Source organism: Vulpes vulpes, chromosome X (assembly GCF_048418805.1).
Source record: "Vulpes vulpes isolate BD-2025 chromosome X, VulVul3, whole genome shotgun sequence".
Lineage (NCBI taxonomy): Eukaryota > Metazoa > Chordata > Mammalia > Carnivora > Canidae > Vulpes > Vulpes vulpes.
This window is the reverse complement of record NC_132796.1, coordinates 7,999,473-8,022,151: the sequence shown is the minus strand read 5'-3', so window position 1 is coordinate 8,022,151 and position 22,679 is coordinate 7,999,473. Positions and strand designations below refer to the sequence as shown.

The window sequence follows — 22,679 nt, the reverse complement described above, 5'->3', positions numbered from 1 at the left end:
AGCTTCTAAATGTTAGCTCGCATGCTGTGTATTTTGTAATCTAGAAGTGATAGCTGATCGACCTTTTTGAAACCCAAATCTGCAAAAAAAACCCCACAAGTCCGATAGCCTTATCTGAGAGAATTCGCTCCTTCTGTGCAAAATTTTGAAGGAAATAAATTATATAGCTACCTGAATTATTGTATTTTAAGCTTAAGGGTTACTGAAATGAACAGAACTGTTATTCAATCTCATATTTACAAATAAGAAGCACGTTATCTACTTGAAGTCAACATTGTTGAAAGGCATTATTGTTTGGAGAACTGAACAGTGGTTTGCCAAATAAGATTTTGCTCGTTCCCAAGAATTATATAATAGGATCATCTTGTAGTTGCCAAGAGTCACTCCCTGTTTCACGTAGAGCACTTTCCTCCTCCTTCATTTTAAAGATGAGTAAAAGAGAAGGAAAAGCGTTTGCCTAGTATCCGAGATGAGTGAAGCCTGGCAGGCTGTCTAGTTCACACTGGGATGGATCTCCAGCTGAGCATTAAATGTAATCATGAGCTATCTACATATTTTTAAATTCAATTTACTTATTTATTTTTAACATTTTATTTAAATTTAATTAATTAACATAAAATGTGTTATTGGTTTCAGAGGTAGAGGTTAATGATTCATCACTCTTCTGTAACACTCTGTGGTCATTACATCAAGTGCCCTCCTTAATGCCCATCACCCAGTTACCCCATCCCCGCACCCCCCTCCCTCCAGCGACCCTCAGTTTGTTTCCTATGATTAAGAGCCTCTTCTGGTTTGTCTCCCTCGCTGATTTCATCATGTTTTCCTTTTTTCCTCTCTTCCCCTCGATCCTGTTTTATTTCTTAAATTGCACATACGAGTGAGATCATATGATATTTGTCTTTCTCTCATTGACTTCTTTCACTTAGCGTAATATACTCTAGTTCCATCCACATCGCTGCAAATGGGAAGATTTCATTTTCTTGATGGCTGAGTAGTATTGCATGTCTACATATTTTCTTATAGGGGGTTCCAGAGCAACGAGATCATTTCTTCAAAGGTTTTGCTTGCTTGTTTATTTGAGATGTTTTAATTTCTGCCAAATAGCTTCAACCTGACTGCAGGACTGGCATAAAATATTTATCATTTTCTCTGTTTGTTGAAATGTTTGATCTTCTTACCCTTGCATAGACAGGCTGGTGTCAAACAAGCCCATCAAGAATCAAGGTATTCACAAGACAGAACCCACACTATTCAAATGGCCAAGTTGTCATTGTGAAATTAAGTTCTACCAGAGAACTGATGATACTGGGATTGGCCCTTGCCTGAAACAAATAAACAAGACGGGTGATAGAGTGAACTCCACTCCAAACAGCACATCAGCAACTATAATGATGACTTAAGAGACACTTGTCCTAAAAAAAACCCCAAAAAACAAAAAAACAAAACAAAAAAAAAGAGACACTTGTCCTGGGTACCTGGGAGTTTTCAACCTCAAAAGTAAAATGGTCATGAAGCCAGCTTCAAAATGGCAGGCATAATTCAGCCTCTATCATTGGTTAGAACCTTGGCCATATTCTTAAGGCCACTCAAGTTTTGGCATGGCTTAAACTTTTGCTGTTTTGCCCACGTATCGTAAATCTCTGACTTCTAACTAAAGTCTGGCCAGTGAAACTTTCCCCATATGTGGATTCAATCAAACATTCTGTGTTCTCTTAAATAAACATTGATTAGACTTACAGGCACCTGCTATTGTTGTGGATCCTGTAGCCATGCATTCATATTTTTCAATGGTTTCTCTTCTCTCTTACTGAGCGTAAGTTACCCATCGTGTGAACAGCACTCCTTTCATGCGTTCTATGTTTCGGGTGTCACTTCGTAATAATCCCAAATGTCTCAAAGTCTTTAAACTGGCCTATATACAAAGAAGGGGTTGTTGGAAGTTCTAAGGCTGAAGTTACCTTCTAAACCATCAAAGATTGAGTTACACTTGGTATAGTTTTAGCACAAAGGCACTTTCCTTGAAAATTGGTAATCCATGTATGGCCTTGACTGCATTGTTCTGTTTCTTAGGGAGTCTTGACTTCAACAAAGATATCAAAAATTGAGGAATTTCCGAAATTAGCACTAGTAGCTAAAACTCTCCTCTTCCCTTTTGCTATACACACACATGTAATACTGTGCAGGGTTTCTGGGCCGTGCATGTAACATACCATTTAGAAGTACACGCTTTGGAATTAGGCAATCCTGGATCTAGACTCAGCTTTGTCACACTAGCTTCTGACACTGGCAGGCTTCCCTCCTCATGTGAGCAGCAAAGTGGGGAGATTAATACCTCTTGGAGTTGTTAAGATTTAGTAAGATAATTTGAGCAAAATACTTTTGCATCTTCTGAACTAGGGTCTCTTAAATCTGGCACTACTGACATTTGGAGCTGGATAATTCTTGGTTGTGAGGGGCTGTCTTGTGTACTTTAGGGTGTTTACAGCATTCCCACTCTCCACCAACTGGAAGCCTCCTCCCTCTTGTGACAGCCAAAAAAATTTCAAGACATTGTCAGATGTCCTTTTTGGAGCAAAAGTAGGTTGAGAACCACTGCTCTAAAATTGTACGAAATGCCCCCTGACCCCCTTCTTGATAAAGCCAAGTGATTGTTGGATATTCCCAGACTATGAAGACAAGGAACCTTGAAACGGGTCAGACTATGAAGGACATTGGAACCAAGAAGCTGTAGAGAGCAGGAGTGCTCACAAGCCCTTTTAGGAGCTCCCAAGACCTCCGTCTTCCCTGCCCTCCTGAAGTTCCATTCATATCCCAAGTGAAGCATAGTGTAAACTATGTGGGCTCCATTTCTCAAGTCACTGTTTCATCTCTCATTTGAAAACCCAGGTAGTTAAACTTCTTTTTTTTTTTTTACCCCCAAATACATGATTTTTTTCCTACCCAAAAGAGACCCTTCCCATCCCATATCTTAACGTGTCTGTGCATTGACTTTTGGTAACTAAGGTGGTTGCTCAAAAGATGAATGTGTACCAGTTGATCCTTGGGTTTGCCCTCCAGCAAGCCTAGAGGGTTTCCTAACTTTGTATCTTAGATTCATAGACTCTTCATCTTCAAAGGGAGTCTTTCCATAGCAGATTTGACTTAAGGTCCAGGATATAACAGATTGTGCTTGGGTTGGGGTGGGGAGCAAGCAAGCCCGTTTCTAGGAGATGGAGTCAGCTCCATGCCCTTCCATCACACCTTTCTGAAGGCTGAGTGCCAAACTTCAGATTTGAAGTTGGGCACATTGCTTGAACTAGGGAATTGGGGGCTGGGGCCTGGGCATGATCTATCCATAAACCACAGAAAGGTACTTCTACACCTGCCTTCCACTCTTCCCCATTCTCCTTCCTCTGATTCCAGTGGCGTGAGGACCTACTCCTAAGGAATGAGCTGACAGGAATAGGATTTATTTGAGCAGGACTGTCTTCTCCCTGGGGGGGAGGGAGAGATAAAAAGTAAATTCGTGATTTGCCCCACCATTGTTTACAGTTTCAAGAAACAAATACAGTTGAAATCTAATGGGGAAAAAGCAAACACAACCTTGGAAGATAGAATTCATTGACAAGAAGCTCATTTCCATTCCAGAGTACAATACTGATCCTCCTTCAGTTCGGTTCAATTGACATTTTGAAAACCGAACATTTACACAGAGCTTACGGCGGGTTTTATAGATAGTAACCAATGACTCCATTCGCATACCAATCATACGTGGTTGATAATTTATAATAATAAATATTATTATTTCTCATTCCACTGAAACTGAAGCTGCAGAGGGATAAGTAATTTACCAGAGGTCATGAAGCTAGTAAGTGGTGGCACCGGGAGTCAGATTTATTGAGCAGCTACCAGATGTGCTAAGTCCTGGACAACAAAATAAAAAGCCTAGAGTTTTGTGGGAGAGACCTCTAAATTGTTAGTCCTGTGATGAAGTGGTGAAGTGCTATTAATCATGCCTTTTTAATTTTCTGCATTTCTGATGATTTGACATCTGGAGCCTTGCTGACCCTGCAGAGAAATGCCCCTCCCAGGGTTAGCCAATTCCCAGAGATAGTAAACAAGGGACCTGCAGACATACTTTTCAGATGTAAACTAGCCAATAGAGTCCCTACACCAACTACCTTTTTGTTTGTTTGTTTGTTTGTTTGTTTGTTTGTTTTTATAGGGCTCTCATACTCCAGGCCACTATTCCCCTGTCCTAATCATTCCAGGGCACCAAGCACCAGAAACAGCCCCTCTATCTCTGAGCCTGATGAAATTATTCCCACTAGCCAATCCAAAGCCTGCTTACCTACCTCCCCCATTTTTTTCCCCATGGAAACCACAATAAAGTCTCTTGCCCACATTTTTCTCTTGCCCTCTGCCTCCTGACGGACCCTGTATTTCCCCCATATGGCCCTGTATGACATGGTGTGCCCCCTCCTCATGGAACCCTCAATAATAAGCTATCTTTTCAATGGCAGTTGTCTCCTGATCTGTTGGCCCCACCATATGTGAATAATAATAAAACCTACATTTTAAAACAGTTGTGTGCTCATGTTGCTCCATACAGGCACTCAGGAGAGGAGCACAGCTGGACGCTGTTTTCAGGTCACTCACAGCTTTGCCAAACTGTGCCACAACATGCAGTTCCTATGCCCTGGCTGGTCCACAGCAGCCATTTGATTCCCCCACTGGCCTGGCTTGCGGGAGTGTAACATGACTTGCACACCGTTTGTAAACTGCAACCCATACAAACATCACTTTGCTTCAACAGTACCACTTACGAATTGCTTCCATGACCCTATGGTTGCTTTGTCCATTCCTTAATTGTAGGAGCAATGTGCCTCACTTAAAGAAACAGTCTTTTGTAGAATTTTCTATATATTCTCTCATGTCCATGTTGGTATCAGCCATTTCCAACAATGAAAGCCACCGGTGGCTGCCAGGTGGGTGCTGGTCACCTTTGGAGGCCTCCAAGTGGGGTCTAAGGTCCTTTTGAGCTGGCCTAGTCATTTGGCCAGGGAAAGACTGTTATATACCAAATGGGTAATTTAGCCTGTGGAACCTCACTCCTCCCCCAAAAAGTGACCATTTACCGTGATTGTTGAAAAGAAGATTCTAAAACTGTGAAAGAATAGGAGGAAATTTGAGGTCTCTTGTAGCAGAGGGTCCCTTAAAGCTATAGTATTGATCCTCATGGTAATCTTTCTAAGTTAATTCCTTTAAATATTGCACTTGTTGATTTTTTTGCCCCTAGACAGCCAATAAGCTCAGATCTAACTGGTCTACCCTAGTTAGTTATCTCCATTAAGCTTACTGGCTTCCAACCTACATGGGTTTCTAAGAACTGCTTATAGACTCGGTTAAGGGCTCAGTGGCTGGGATCAGAGTGTGGGTGAAGCATGAAGATATATAGGTACTGTGATTGTAAGTCTCTTTTTCTCCAGAGTGAGGATAAAGTCACATTCCATTTTGTACCCTCAGCACCTAAAAGTGGACAGTGATTGGGCACCCCACTAACATTTATTGGATGAGGGCATTTCCTGATGTTAGATCGCCTAGGCTAGTTCAGAAGTGGGAGTTGTGGTCTGGATCTCTGGAAGACATTTCCTGAGTGGATGAAAAGAAAATGTTTACCCCCAAGTGTCTGGGTTTATGTCCATGTGGATGGCTAAGGGGTCATCTGTTCAGCAGGGTAGGTGGCTCAGCACAATCACAGAGAACTTTCTTGGAATCAATGGGATAATTTTAAGTTGACTTTAGAGTAATGAAAAAAAGTCTGATGTGGATCCTACCAAAAAAGTATAGAGTCATATTTCCAAATCTTCTAAATTTGCTTGTGATGAGTAAGTTAATCGTCTCAATAACCAATTTATCATACAGTTGAGTGCTAAATTGGTGGACCTGTGTCAGTGGTTCTCCACTAAGGATGATTTTGCAGTTCCTGGAGATATTTTTGTCTGTCACAACTCGTGGAGTGATACTGACATCTGGAGGGTGGAGGTCAGGGATATTACTAACTATCCCACAATGTGTAGGGTAGCTCCCACAATAAAGAATTGCCTGGCTTCAAATGGCAATAGTGCCAAGTTGGAGAAATCATGATCTTTATTTACACAGAACAACTGGATTAGCTTTTAGGAATCTATGCTAAAAATCAAGTGTCCAGAATGTTAAGAAATGGAGAAAATGATTGTTTAAAAATGAAATACTTTAATGTTTTAAAAATGAGACACATTTTCTGAAAAGTCAACTACTTTGCTTACTGATGTCTTTTTTTAAAAGTGAATCTTTTTTTAAAGATTTTATTTATTTATTTATTTATTTATTTATTTATTTATTTAATTTGAGAGAGAGAGAGAGAGAGCGTGCGCACAAGCGGGGGGAGCAGCAGGCAGAGGGAGAGGGAGAAGCATTGGCTCCACACCAAGCAAGAAACCTGATGTGGAGCTTGATCCCAGGACCCTAGGATCATGACCTGAGCCAAAGGCAGACACTTAACCGGTTGAGTCACCCAGGCACCCCTGTTTACTGATATCTTAATACTGATATCATACATAGGTCTCTTTATGAAAAATTCAGGAATTCATTATTATTGTATACATTCTAGAAGTTAATTCTTTATCAAATACAGATAAAAATGTTACACAAATATTGAGTTCTCCTGAATTCTTCATGAAGAAAAAAGCCATTCTGTGTCTCTTATCTGAGCAATCGATTTTTTGGGAGGCGCAGCTTGTGTTGCTGTTCTCCTGGAGATATATTTTATTGAGAGGTGCTCAACTGTGAAAGACTAGGAAGAAAAAAGTAAAGAGAAATATAATTCAAGATGTCAAAGTCCCTTTCGTTATCACATTTGATTGGGCTTTGGACCCTTTAAACATGAAACCATGATCTTCTGATAGTTTCAGATGTCTCAGATTAGAGGAAATTTAGGACAATGGATTCTTTTTCTCAAATCTCCGAGACCAGTGAGCCAGTTTAATGTACATATTCAATATTAAAAATATCAAAAGTCACTCTAATGCTATAATTTTTTCTCTCTCATTTGTATATACTTTAGCTTTAGAGAAGCTGTATGAATGAACTATCTTAGCTCAACCTCCCAGAACTGGGGTCTAGCTACGATGGAGCCAGAATATCTTTAAAAATGACCACCAGGAGGATTTCTAGAAAGTGAAGGAATTCCAGCAGAGCCAGGGGTAGCAGAAGCATACCCTTATGCTGTATCATGCTATGATAGGTGGGAGCAATGTGGCCCAGAGCCTTGCCAAGGAGACCTTCATTGCCAATGCCACCCAGCTCCACAGCAATGTTGTCGACTATATCCAGCAGCTTGTGGCACCCAAGGGTAATTAGAGGCTCCCGGGCCTGGCCTCTGCCCCTTCAGACCTTGAAGGTTTTCAGAATACTGTTCTCAGATTCTGGTTCTCCAGTCAAATTCCTGAAGCTTACACACCTTTGGGAAAATCTATTCTCTGAGTTTGGTATCTCTGATTCTTGGGCCTCTACTCTGGTGGGAACTTCTCTGGACCAGTGAGTCCTAAGATCAGAGAACCTACCACAGCTCTCTCAGTATAAGCTGCTGGCTTTGGTGAGGACAGGCAGTCTTTTCCCTCTTCCCCACTCTCCAGGAAGAACAGACAGGATTTTCTTATTTGTTTTCTTTTCTGATTCTTTTTAAAAAAATGATTTACTTATTTATTTATTTGAGAGAGAGAGAGTGAGAGAGCATGAGTGGCAGGGAGGGGCAGAGGGAGAAGCAGACTCCTTGCTGAGCAGGGAGCCCGACACGGGGCTTGATCTCAGGACCCTGGGATCATGACCCAAGCCCAACTGACTGAGACACCCAGGCACCCCTAAAGATTTATTTATTTATGAGAGAGAGCGAGTGCGACTGAGTGGGTAGGAGGGGCAGAGGGAGAGGAGAGAGAGAATCTCAAGCAGACTCCCAGATGAGCATGGAGCCTGATGTGGGGCTCCATCCCATGACCCATGAGATATGATCTGAGCCAAAACCAAGACTTGAATATTTAACTTACTGAGCCACCCAGGTGCCCCTCTTTTCTGATTCTTGAAGGCCAAGGGCTGCATTCTGGCAATTCTTTTTTTCAATTCTTTATTTTATTTATTTATTTATTTATTTATTTATTTTTATTTTTATTTTTTTAATTCTTTATTTTAATAAATATTTTTAAGTGAAAAGTAAACAACAACAAAAGAAAACTGCTTGTACCTTTTAGAAATGATGAGCATATATTTACAAGGAGAAAGACCCCTTCTGTCCCAAAGGCAAATAGAATATTAATATCCACATCTTTAAAGTGGGCTCTTTAGTCCTGTGTTTCTCAAAGTATGGTCTGAGGAAGTTTTGGGGGTTTCTGAGTCTTAGGAATTCCTTGAAGTTAAAATTATTTTTGTAGTAATCTGCAGACATTATTTGTGTGTTTTCACTCCCATAGTCTCAGGAATGTACAATAGAATTTTCCTGAGAGCACATGGTACATGATGATGTCATCGTGCTGATAGCTAATGGAATGTGTGCCAGTGTTCTAAAACTTTCTCAGTTTTGATTACTAATCCAGTAAGTCACAATACATAAAAACCACATAAATGTAAGCATTTGGAACTACTGTATTTTCTAAGAGTTAAAGGTGGTCCTGAGACCAGAAAGTTAATGAGAACCACTGTTTTAGTGAATGATGGAGAACATGATTAAGGTTTAGCAAAGATTCAGGACTCAGAATAATTAGAATCTCATGGCTAAGGCACGTGCCAGCACCATCTCTGATTGCTTTGTAGCTATCAGGGAAGAGAAGGCACTGGAATTCTGTGCAGAGCTTGAAAGAACCAGAAGTGGTTTGTTTCTGACTTCTTGCTTCAAATTCATTGTCCAACCAAGAGTTTCAACATCTCAGTGCTGTTGACATTTTGGGCGGGACCGATCTTCGTTGTGGGTGCCGTCCTGTTTATTGAAGGGTGTTTAACAGCATCGTTGGTCTCTGTCTATTTGATATCAGTAACAGTGTGATAACCAGTATGGTAACCAAAAATGTTTCAAGACATTTCCAAATGTCTACTGGGTGGCAAATCACCATAGTTGAGAGGGACTGTCTTTTAAGGTAGTTTTCTGTTGCTATAGGACATTTCTGCTTACACCCCACTGCCCAGAATGTAGTCACCTGGCCATTCCCAACTGTAAAGGAGGCTGGGTAACATAATATGTGCCCCAGCTGGATATAGGCCAGTTACAATTGGGTTCTTTATTACTGTGGCAGAAAAGGAGAACAAGTACTGGGGTACAGCCCCAAGTCTCCATCATGTATGAAAAGACAAGTCATGCCTGAAATATTTGGGATTGTAAGAGCACGTTCTACCAACTTAAGACAAACACGAGTCCCTGGATTTTACTGATGTATTGAGGTCTAGAAATGTACAGGTCCTTCCACTGAAAAGCTTCTAACTTATAATTTTCTTTTATGCAAAATCCTATTATATTATCTAGCAGAGCTTGAGCATACCATTTATCCTTGGTAAATATTGCACAGGGCAAAATTCAAATATCCAAAGCAAATATGAAAATAATTATACAGGCTCTTTGCTTTCTTCCAGTCATGTTTCAGTACAGAAATGTCTTTTTTTGTTGTTTTCACACTGTAAGCTAAATTACTTTTCAGCTTTCATTAAGGCTTATCATCTCTATCAATGTTATCGTTCTGTTCACAAGAAACAAAGTATTTATCTCTTAGTGAAAGTTAGCATGATTTGGGTGGGGTTCTCCAAGAAGTAGGATCTGATTCTAGGATTCAGGTTCAAGGGGAGTGAGCTGGGAAATACCAGTAGAGAAGTAGAAAAGAAACGGGTGAGACAGAGAAGGAAGGAATCCAATAAAGAATGTGTTATCCAACAAATTTCCACCTTAACCGCTGGGCTCCAATCCCATTCGGAAACCTGGAAAGCAGTGTAGACCATGCCTCAGAGATGTTCCCCACCCAAGGGCAAAGCTACTGGTGTATGTGTCCTCCAACTCCCATGTGCCACGGGCTCAGGGCTACCTCCTGGAGTATGAGCTCCCCAGAACTTCTGGCCTGCCCCATGTTTCCTGGCCGAGAAGAAGTCTTAGGCAGAGAGCTGTATATGTGTGCAGGAGGATGCCATTGATGTGCACTGGAACAGTGAATGCTCAGGGGGTGTGAGGGGCATTGACTGCATCTGCTTCACCTATAAGCTGGTTAGTTGGCTCGGCTCGCCCTCTGGCCAACTAGCCTTGTTGTATGTAATATTGTGAGGTTATTGAGGTTGACTAAGCAAAGGAAAACCAGCTGAAGGATGACCTCAAAAGTTGCTGACAAAACTTATGTAATGAATGAGTAAACACATTTCATCAACTTGATGCTCCATAAGACACATACTTTAATGAAAATATGAAGCTGGTTTGCAAGAGCCTTTGCAATATAGGTTTAAATTCCAGCCCAAAAGAGATCTGCAGAGCAACAATGGGAAATTGAATGTTTTTGCCCTTGTTCGACTTCAACATATCAGACTCATCCTCTCTAGGACGTTAATCACGGACATCTTTGCACCATACTTACTGTCAGATGTAAGCCAGGCCTCTGTTAATGAGAGTCTGGAATGCAGCCCTAGAATCAGTGTCTGCTTCAACACAGATGGGCATGGAAATGAGAGGAGTTGGGTGGTTGTGGAATGTAAAAAAACAATATGGTGACCTAAAGGAGGGCAGATGCCCTCAAAGCTTCCTTTTATAGGACATCAAAGCTGTTGATCAGTGAGGAGAAAGGGCCTGAGGTGGGCCTCTGTGGCCTGGTTTCAGCAAGAATGCTTATTATTTTGAACATCAGTAAACCAAATAGCCTTGTATAAAGATCCAGAACTTCTCTGCAGATGTTGGTTGAGACCACATTGTTTGCAGAACATTACATGAAGCTTGCTGACCCATTCCATACAAGATTTAAGGAATTTGCTAAAGGAGATGGTATGGCTTAAGTCTACACGTAACTGAGAATGATTCTAGAAAGCAAGTGCTGGTCAGTGATCCAAGGGACATGGTGAAGGAGGCATGAAGACTTCTATGGGCAGTGGGAGGGGGGAGCACATTAGAGATATATGAGAAAGAGAGTGACATAATTAAATTTGGGTTTTATGCCAAGGAGGGTAGAAGTGGTCAGATAATGGAGGAGCTAGAGGGGCCACTTGTTTATATAATTTTATATCTGCCAGCCTTTATTGCAGTAAAAAAAGAGCCAAATGGGACACCTGGCTGGCTCAGTCAGTGGAGCATGCAACTCTTGATCTCGGGGCTGTGAATTTGAGCCCTACATTGGGTATAGAGATTACTTAAAAATAACAAAGTCTTTTAAAAAGTAACCCTGTGATACTTACAGAGCATCTCCAAGATGTGGTTAAAAATATAAAACTAATAAGACGAGGGGGTGAAGGAGAAATAAGGAGAAGAAAATAAGAGGCTGTCAGTATACAAAACAGCACACTGGAAGATCCTGTACCTAAACTGTCCAATACAGTAGCCTCTAACCACACGTAGCTGTTGAGCGCGTGAAAAGTGGTGAGTCCAAATGGAGATGTGCTATAAGGGCTAAGTAGGCACACTGGATTTCAAAGACTAATATGGAAAAAACGTAAAATACATTATTGATAATTTTTATGTAGGTTGTCATGTGCTGATAGGATAATAGCTTGGCTATATTGGGTTAAGTAGAATATAGTTTAAAAATTAATTTAATTTGTTTAAAAAATTTTTTTAAATATGGCTACTAGAACATTTTAAATTATGTTGTGGCTCTCACTTGTGGTTCACATTACATTTCTGTTGGATAGGGCTGTTCTATACCATGTCCTACACCTGTGCTTCTCAGCTGAGGGTGATTCTTGTCCTCCAGGAGACATCTGGCAATACCTGGAAACATCTTTGGTTGCCACAAATGGAGGGGGGAGGGTGTTGCTGACATCTAGTGGGTAGAGGCTAGGGATGCTACTAACATCCTGCAATGCACAGGACCACGCCCCCACCCCACCCCCAACAAAGAATTATCCAACTCTGAATATCAGTAGTGCTGAATTTGAGTGACTTTAGATGATGCAAAACTGTTTTGCCCATTTTATCTCACTAAACTGGACAGCTCCAAGATGTACTGGACAGCCCCTTGCAATAAAGAATGATCCAAAAAAAAAAAAAAAAAAAAAAAAAAAAGAATGATCCAATCCCAAATGTCATTAGCACCAAAACTGAGAAATCCTGCTCCACACCATACTACAGAGGGGTGCTGGGAGACCCAATAGTGGACTACAGTGTCAACCTAGGTTTGAGCGTAGTAAGGGTTTTCTCTAGAGTGGAGACGGTGGAACCCATAATGACATCCGTTGCTGCTCATTTGTGGATTGCCAGGCAGTACATCAGGCACCTTCTATTGATGTTATTTAATCCCTATGAGAGCACTAGCGAGGTGGGCAGTATCTCCATTTTACTGGTCAAATTGCCTGCGGGTCATAGGGCTCAAGGAACTTGGCTGAGCTATTGCTTTCGGGTAGTGGAAGGTAGAATTGAATGAATCACAGCCATTTAGCTCCAGTGCATGAGCTTTATCCACCCCAGAGACAAGGACCGCAACTGCTTCAAGTTTAAGTCTTCAGATTCCATTTCTTTCTGTCCATGTAGGCCCACTAGCCTGGTCTAGGCCACCTAACTGGTTTCTAGTGGTGACCACTTCAGTCCCCCAGTTCTTTTCTCCACATCACAATGATCCTTCCAAAAACCCTAAACCTTTCAATATTTCTTTAATTACATTTAAGATACAGTCCACACTCTTGGTCATGGCTTAGAAACTATGATTTGGATTCAATGAATTTTTCTTAAGGATGCACAATGTATGTTGGGCTGAGTATGGTAAGGATCAGAATATAACTGCACAGTGTTATGTTAGTGACTGTCATTAATAGAAATGTATCTTGAGGACAGAATTAGTGACGTCTCTCTCCTCTGTGAACAAGGATTTGGAGGCAGTATTTTGCTTGTGTAAAGTGGGACCCATGACCATTTGGGTAAAAACACTCTTAGAAAATTTAAATAATTACCAAACTAGAACAGGTTTATTGGGGAACCCTGGGTGGCGCAGCGGTTTGGCGCCTGCCTTTGGCCCAGGGCGCGATCCTGGAGACCCGGGATCGAGTCCCACATCGGGCTTCCGGTGCATGGAGCCTGCTTCTCCCTCTGCCTGTGTCTCTGCCTCTCTCTCTCTCTCTGTGACTATCATAAATAAATTAAAAAAAATTAAAAAAAAATAGAACAGGTTTATTGGAGTGAGAAGACTAATTTGGGAGTAGATAGGATGATTTATATTTTACTTTAAACATTTTTTACTTTTTTTTTTAAAGAGAGGAAAGTGAAGAGGGGCAGTGGCAGAGGGAGAGAGAAGAATCTTAAGCAGGCTCCACTCTCAGCACAGAGCCCAAAGCAGGGCTCCATCTCACAACTCCAAGATCATGACCAGGGCCAAATCAAGAGTTGGTCACTTAACCAACCGACCCATTCAGGTGCCCCAAATATTTTATTATTTAAATCAGCAAATTGATTTTAAACCTATGAATGAATGGTACTCTGGGGAGAGAGGCTCTGACTTATATCTTTTTCCGTATCTCCAGCAATAATAATATGCAAATAGGCTTCGCTAGATAGCAGTTATCAGTTCAGTTGGAAACCTTGTGATGATCCGGAGTTTTCCAAGTATAAAGGCTCTTAAGTGCCACCTAGTGGGAATGAGGTGATATATCACACAATATATTTAAAAATGCATTACTGAAAATTTGTTCTCTTCCTCCGCAGCATGACTTAAGACCTATAAATATAAAGCACGATAGTAGTATATCTTTAAAAATATGCATTCTTACATTTTCCTTATTCAGGTCACCCGATTTAGCATCACTCATTTGTGTGCCCCCACCCCTCCCTTAGGCATCAAAACTTTTTTTCTCTTACCCATGTTCTTCATAACCCTTCTATGTGCATTGCGTTTAAAAGGCCAGAAGTCTTAAAGTGGATGTGTTCAGGAACATGCTTATGTTATTACAAGTACCAAAGGAACATGGTTAGGAGACGGCATCAACTAATAAGGAATGAATGAATGAAAAAAATGTATTTTTAAAGAAACAGCACGAATTCTATTTGAAATGGTGGCTACACTGCCACGTGCTTGCCCAAAGCTTCTGTAATCCTTACTCACTTCTGCACACCAGCTCAATGCAGCTCAGTGCTTTCATAGTGTCTGATAGGAGCAGTGCTTCACCAAGGTGGGTGTGCATACAGGAACCTGGGAGATCTTACCAGCACTTGCAAGGGGCCTGAGCGTGTGCGTCTTTAATATCGGTGTTGCTGATACTTCTGGGCCGGGGACCACACTTTGAGTAGTGAGAATACTGTGCTGATATAAGGGAAGGACCAGGTGGTTTTTGTTTTTTTCCGTCTCAGCAATCTTGCATAATTTTGGTTTTAATGACTGGGACCACAGGAGCTGTCAGGATTTTGAACAAAATGGGGATAAAAAAAGAGTGTAAATTGAAACTCGAAGCTTGGGCTAGCTATCACCTTGCTTTTTGCCAGAGAAAAAGCAGTCCCTTATTTGCCTTCCCCGTGCTGCCTTATAGGGTTTTAAGAGCCCAGCCCAACTTAGTGCCACTGAAGTGGCCAGACAGAATTAATGAAATGCTTTGCTTTTTCCTGGTGATGTTAGTTTGGGACATTTGAAAACCAGAAACTATTTTGTATTGTACCATTAGTATCCTGCGAAGTGAACATTTTAAATACTTGTTGTATTTGCACATGTCATTGGTTACCATAATCTGTAGTAGTTGGATCTTTTCCAGGAATTATAGAACACTGTATGTTAATTATACTTCAGTAAGAAGAGTCAATTTTACTATATCATTGTCACTTTCTTGTTTCTATAGTAATTGACTTGGTCTTTGGGGAAATACTTAGGATGTTTTTCGTTGAAATATAGGCATTTTCAGAAGTGATAGAAAAACCTAGTAAATTGTTAAAATCTTAACAGTATTCAGAGTTCATCATTATATTTTTGGAGACTGATTTTCTCTTGGTGTTCATCTAAGTGTATTCACCAACACCTAATAATATTCATGGAAATTAAACATAATTTCTAGTCAAAAGCTAAAATACCAAAGTCATACTCTCAGCACATGAAATTAATAAAGACACACACGATCATAGTGGATACAACTTTTATATGTGTACGAGATGGTCTTTGTACATTGTAGACTTATCACTGAAAAGAAAAATTAATACAAGATTACTTTCATTTAAGATAGAATGAAACAAAGACACAAGACATTCCTATATATTCAAATAATTGGATCATAACAAAATTTAAAACAACAAATGACAAACAAATGAGATTTAACTCTCTGATGCAGTTTAGATTGATTGATTTTTAAATATTTTATTTATTAGAGAAAGAGAGAAAGCACAAGAAGGAGGAGGGGCAGAGGGAGAAGCAGACTCCCCACTGAGCAGGGAGCCTGACCCCAGGACCCTGAGATCATGACCTGAGCCGAAGGCAGACACCTAACCAACTGAGCCACCCAGGCCCCCCTGATGTAGTTTAGATTTAAAAATAAATGTTATAGCACAAAAAAGTAACTCCTTTCAGTAGGTGAACTTGACAAACATGAATGAAAAGTATATCCAGGCAAAAAAAGAAGCTGAGTGCTGGAGGAACAATGTGGGGTTAAGATGGGATGTTCCAGGACAACCAGAGAAGGCTTATTTTTTTAAAATTTCTTGTTATCTTGCATGTTGCCAGGAGAGGGCAGCCAGTCCCCAGACTGGAAACAAGCTAACAAACTAATTCTCAAGTTTGCACATGCCATTTTCAGAAAGTATTGTGAGATACAGAGATTTTTTTTTTTAAAGCTTACATCCATGGCCTATTCTATTGACCGTTAACTGGGAGCCTGATGCAGATGGAGGGCACTCAACCAGGAGTCATATGAACAACTCTGAATTTGGAACGCCTTTGCCCTAGATCTTAGCAATTTGGTGTCTGCAAACAAGTTCCTGAACATCCTAGAAGACTTTTTAAAATCTGTAAAATGGATGTAATGCTACCAAACCCGCCTGAGTGCCAATTAATGAAGCCATGTTTGTGAAAGCCCTGTCATTTGTTCGTTCATTCATTCATCTCTTCACTTATTCAGCTAACACGCATGAGCCCTTATATACCACGGTGCTGGATGCTGAAATGCGAAGATGAGCATCGCATGGGCCCTGCCATCAGACAGTGCATCGCTAACTGCACAGGAACAGGGTGGTGGTGCCAGGTGCTGCCCTGCGAACAAAGCAGTAGGCCTGCAAGGCTTGCCGGGAGCGCCTCTCTGCTTAATGACCCTCACGTGTTGTCCTTGTCTCCTGTTGCTCTACTCTTTGCTCACTCTGTTCTAATCACACAGGTCTCCCAGCTCTCCTTGAGACTCAAGTTCCCTGCTTCTTTTGGGATTTGTGTTTGCTTATCCTTGCCTGGCATGCTCTTCCCTTAGTTACCTACATGGCTCACTCTTTGGGATTGTTTTGAAGTCTCTGCTCCCCTGGAGAGTCCTTAGAGAGGCGGCTCGGAGCACAGTATCTGAAACAGCAGGTTGGTTACCGTCTATTTCAGTCTCTGTCTGAGAATTGAGACCTCATTCCTAAGGCATCCGTCATATGTACTGCATTAAATTCTCTCCTGTGGACCTAAAATGGTAATAGCTATGCATCGTCTTTGGGGAAATTGAGAAAATGGTCTCTCAGATCCCTTTCTGTGTTCTGTTGAGGAAGGTAAGTTGAGTCTGTGTTTCAGTTTCTCTAGCAAACTTACCACTCACCACATACTACATACAAATGCATTTGTTAGTTTATCTTTGTTTTCCTCACTGAAACACAAGGTCCAAGAAGATAGGAGCTATGGCTTGTTCACTGTTGTATCTCTAGCATCTCGAATGGTGCCTGGCAATATGCCTTTGTTGCATGGTTGGATGAATGGATGGTGCATGAATGAATGAAATGTTGAGAAAGCACTTGAGAGAGAACTCTTGATCTGGATCTTGTAAGATAAGCAGAATTTTACTTTGCAGGTGGGAGTGGGTACGGTATTCCAAGCAGTAAAATAGCATGGTTTAATAAAACAGGCTTGTAGATTTGAGAGTACCATATCCAGGTAAGGTAGTGGCTTTCTGAAGTAGTAAATCCATATGCTTTTAGCCTTTCTCGGGTTTATTTTCTTTCTTTGAGGAATATTATAGACCATATACATACTGTATTACTCACAATACATTTTTTTAACCAAAATAAATTGTATTCCCTGGGCAGATACCTCCATCTGTTTGCAGTCTCATATGCTCAGGAAAATACAGATTTTAACATTAGCCTAAATAGTATATATAATCAGAAATTTATCAGGGGAAATATTGTTGGATAAAATTTCAAATCTAACACATTACTTTGGCTTATCACAGTTATTCTTCTCTCATTAATAAAAGAACCAAATGTCAACTCATTGATTAGAACAATAATATTCTTGTAGTATGAGAGTCTGTATTTTCAGTAGTGAAATGTATATGCAATCACTGTTAGATCTGTGCTACTCAAAGTGTGGTCCCTGAACAAGTGCTGGTCCTTGGACGTCCTTGCAGGTCTGCAGTGACATAGGGAAATCAAGTGAAAGTACACATCTAGAAACTTCCATAGAAATTGGACAGCATAATTTTTTATCTATTGAATCTAATTTTAAAAATTGGGTTTGTGTACATGACATGATACCCTAGATTCCACTGAAAAACTGCTAGAACTGGTAAATGAATTCAGTAAAGTCACAGGATACAAAATTAACATGCAGAAGTCTGTTGCAGTTCTATACACTAATAATGAAGTAGCAGAAAGAAAAATTAAGGAAGCAATCCCATTTACAAGTGCACCAGAAAGAATAAAATACATAGGGATTAACTTAACTAAGGAGGTGAAAGACCTATGCTCCAAAAACTATAAAACATTGATGAAAGAAATTGAAGACAACACAAGTAGATGGAAAGATATTCTATGCTCATGGATCAGAAGAATCAATATTGCTAAAAAGTTCATACTACACAAAGCAATCTACAGATTTTTAAAAAATATTTTATTTATTTATCCATGAGAGACACAGAGAGAGGCAGAGACATAGGCAGAGGGAGAAGCAGGCTCCCCATGGGGAAGCCGATGCAGGACTTGATCCCGCTACCCTGGGATCACTCCCTGAGCTGAAGGCAGAGGTTCAACGACTGAGCCGCCCAGGTGTCCTGCAATCTACAGATTTAATTAATGTAATTCTTCCCAACATACCAACAGCATTTTTCATAGACAGTAATTTCTTTGACATTAGCTGTAGAAACATTTTTCTAGATATGTCTCCTCAGGCAAGGGAAATAAAAGTAAAAATAAGCAAACGGGACTATTACAAAATGAAAAGCTTTTGCACAGCAAAGGAAATCATCAACAAAACTACAAGGAAATCTACTGAATGGGAGAAGGTATTTGCAAATGATATATCCAACAAAGGGTTTATATTCAAAACACATAAAGGGTTTACACAACTCAGCATCAGAAAAAACAACCTGATTAAAAATGGGCAGAGGACCTGAATAGGCATTTTTCCAAAAGAGACATACAGATGGCCAACAGACAAAGGAAAAAATGCTCACCATCACTCATCATCAGGGGAATGTAAATGAAAACCAAAATGAGATATCACCTTACACCTGTCTGAACAGCTAGACTCAAAAAGACAAGAAATAACAAGTGTTGGCAAAGATGTGGAGAAAAGGGAACACTCACACACTGTTTGTGGGAATGCAAATTGGTGCAACCACCCTGGAAAATAGTACGGAGGTTCCTCAAAATATTAAAGAGATAATTACCAGACGATCCAATAATTCCATTACTGAGTATTTACCCAAAGAAAATGAAAATACTGATTCAAAAAGATATATGCACCCCTAGGTTTATTGCAACATTATTTACAATAGCCAAGATATGGAAGCATCCCAAGTGCCCATCAGTAGATGAATAAAAGAAGAGGTGGTAATATATATATATATATATATCACACAATGGAATACTACTCACCTACAAAAAGAACTAGATCTTGCCATTTGCAAAATGGATGGACCTAGAGGATATAATGCTAAGTGAAGTAAGTCACACAGAGAAAGACAGATACCATATGATTTCACTTATATGTGGAATGGAAGAAAACAAATGAATGAACAAAGAGAAAAAGAGACCAAAACCCCCAGAATCTTACATACAGAAAATAAACTGGTGGCTGCCAGAGAGGAGGTAAGTGGGGGGATGGGTGAAATAGATAAAGAGGATGAAGGGTACACTCATCATGATGAGCACTGAGTTATGTACAGAATTGAACCGGTGAATCATTGAAACTAACATAACACTGCATGTTAATTGTATTTTAATTAAAATACATAAATTAAAAAATAAACTAAAAAAATTGGGCTTGTGTTTTACATGCCTTCCTTCCATTTTTGAGTAATTTATTTTATATTTGTTACATTTGCAATAGATTAAAAAAAAAAACAAAACAGAAGAAATCCTGGTCATTCAGTACAGGTCATTTGAGGAACATTGCTCTAGAATGTGATTTGTGCTGCCTTTAGTCCCACAAAATCTAACCACAGGGGACAGTGACAATTCATCATGGAATTCACTAGCCTCAAATTTCAGGCAGGTGGCAGTACCTGTTAATGTTGCTGAGAGCTGGCATTTATGAACTCCTTAACTGTTCTAGACATTATGCTAAAGACTCAAAAGATATCCTTTAGGGCAAGGGATGGAGAAAAATAAAGGTAGATATATGGTTGTGGGGAAGGGTGCCATCAGAATCACAGGTGTGTTTCTTGGTCTATGCCAGCCAGACTTTTTTAAGAATAATATTTTCCTATAGAAAGCCTAGAATGTCAGCAACTCTACTGACAGTTTGCTGATTTGTACATTCATTCTCTTTAATTAATGGATGGTTTTAGTAACGCTTTGAGAACTAAAACCATTACATTCATACGTGGGTGCAGGAAAGGCTAGGAGTTTCAGGTTACTTGTTTTGTTTGTTTGTTTGTTTATGCATGCCTTGGAGACCTAGTGGAAAACTCAAAGGTTTAATAGTGATTTTTGCTCTAGGAAGCCTGGTACACTTGACCCAAGGGGGAAGCCGTTAGTGTCCAGAATATGGGTCCTGTTGCATGAAGATCTTGCTGTAACGGATTCAGTTCTAGGTGGGCTAGGGCACTATGTTTTTTAGAAGCCCTAGATTTCACAACCTTATTGTCCATTGTAGTCCTTTCAAAGCATCCAAAGAATCTGCATTGATAACATTCTATAGATTAAAATGACAGGCAACCTCTTATATAGTTTCCAGTATTTGGAAACCCTGTGGACCATGCTAGGCAACCTTGCTAGTAAAATGCAGGCAGTGAAATGTGAGGATCGGTGGAGCTTACGTCAGAGGTGTGCCTGAATGGAATGGGAAGATGTGCCCTAGATAAGCTGGATTTCACTAGCAGTGTTTCATCTCACTCTGTGCTGAAAGGTTAGCAAATATTTTATATGAACGCGTCACAGGAAGGCACTATAAACATTGTCTATTACTAGAATAAATAGCTGAATAGGCTGTCTCTTCTCAAACAGGGATTCAGAATTCGGGGTTCTGTTTCTTCGGTGATTGCTTATACACGAACATGAATCTTTAGACTAAGGCTCCTGAAAGAAATCCAGCCACGCTTCTTAAACACCGTAATAGAAATTGTAAAACTGAACTGAAACTTGTACCCACATATCCTTAAGGCTTTTGTGGCCTTGTGATCAGGCGTATTCGTGTGCTATAATAGGATTGCCAGATTCGGTAACCCAGTCAAACAAATTTCAGTAAAACAGTGACCTTTTTTAGAGTAAGTATATTCCAACGTGACGTTTGGTATTTAGTATAAGTATGTCCTATGCAATACTTTGAGAAGACCACAATGGATAATAAGGTTTGGACTCCAGGGCCTCTAAAAAGCATATTGACCCCAGCCCATCTAGAATCATGCAATACTTGGGACATATTTATACAGAAAATATTCCTTGATTTTTTGAAATTCAAATTTACCCAGAGTCATCCATAGCAAGATGTGGGAACAGCAACAGAAAAGTGGTTATGCTAAGCTACCTATCACGTATTGAGTAGTCACTGTGTACCAGGTTGTGAATTGTGAGTTTTATATATGTATCTTGTTTAAATTTCACAGCGCTCATAGAAGAAAGGCATATCATTGAAAACTTTACTTTACAGATGTGCAACTCAGCCTTGGAGAAGTCACTTGTCTAGGGTCAAATGGCTACCAAGTCATAGAACTAGGATTCAAGCTCACATTTAATTTTGCAGCCTGGACTCCTGAACACACCAGTGTAGTCTACGGACCTTTAATAACACTTTGGAGGCAGATGGATTAAAAGAAACACCCCTCCTCATATCAGCAAAGCATCATTGGGATGAATTCTCCTTTAGTGTTCTCCAGTCATGAAATTAATGATTTCCAAACTTTTCATTTATGGAGACCCCTCCCCATCTTAATCTCTCATGGTTCAAATTTCTCTCATGGTTGTGATAGTTTAACTTTTTGTTTTCTAAAAAACACACAATGAGGGGCACCTGGGTGGCTCAGTGGTTGAGCATCTGCCTTCGGCTCAGGTCATGATCCTAGAGTCTTGGGATCGAGTCCCACATCAGGCTCCATGCAGGGAACCTGCCTCTCCTTCTGCCTTTATCTTTGCCTCTCTCTGTGTCTTTCATGAATAAATAAATAAATAAAATCTTTAAAAACACACACACAATGACAGAAATAAGCGATTAGGTTGTACTTTAAAATGAATTCATATGATTTTTCACAGTAGCATCAAACCACACATATAGAAGAGTAAAATATGTACCTTGAGATGAATTATTTATTCCAGATGCTTGGTGTGAAAAAAGAGATTTGAGGATTCCCTTATATAATTTGAGGCTATCCCCACTTTCACTTCCAAGCATCTATGTCCTACTGGTTGGAAGTCTCTTCTGAATGAGACTAATTAAATCTTAGAGATAGACCCCAAATGAATAACCTTCCTGTCCCTGAATGCAGAAGTGAGCTCAAAGGAAGCTAAGACTAAGAGACTAAGACTACTCCTAACTCTGGGAAACGAACAAGGGGTGGTGGAAAGGGAGGTGGGCGGGGGGTAGGGGTGACTGGGTGACGGGCACTGAGGGGGGCACTTGATGGGATGAGCACTGGGTGTTATGCTATATGTTGGCAAATTGAACTCCAATAAAAGAAAAAAGGACTAAGACTACTGGAGTTGGGAGATATTCCAGGGACAGGGGAGTGGAGGGTCAGTGATTTAATTCTGGACCATAGCGGGTGTTCCTGGTTCACAGCCCACGTGCTGCCCACATCCACCTGAAGACTTTATACTGTGAACACCTGAAATTCTTTACTAGTAAGCTTTCTCTCTAGTAACCCCCCTCCCTACTCTTGTGTTCAGCCAATAGCAAGGCAATCTGGAAATGGCAAGG

At 40.3% G+C, this 22,679-nt stretch overlaps 1 protein-coding gene across 1 annotated transcript in view; it reads left to right on the top strand.

Annotated features, from left to right (window-relative positions):
- Window positions 1-22,679, top strand: part of ARHGAP6 (Rho GTPase activating protein 6) — a 480,227-nt gene that overhangs the window by 114,567 nt on the left and 342,981 nt on the right. The gene's annotated exons all lie outside the window — the stretch shown is intronic.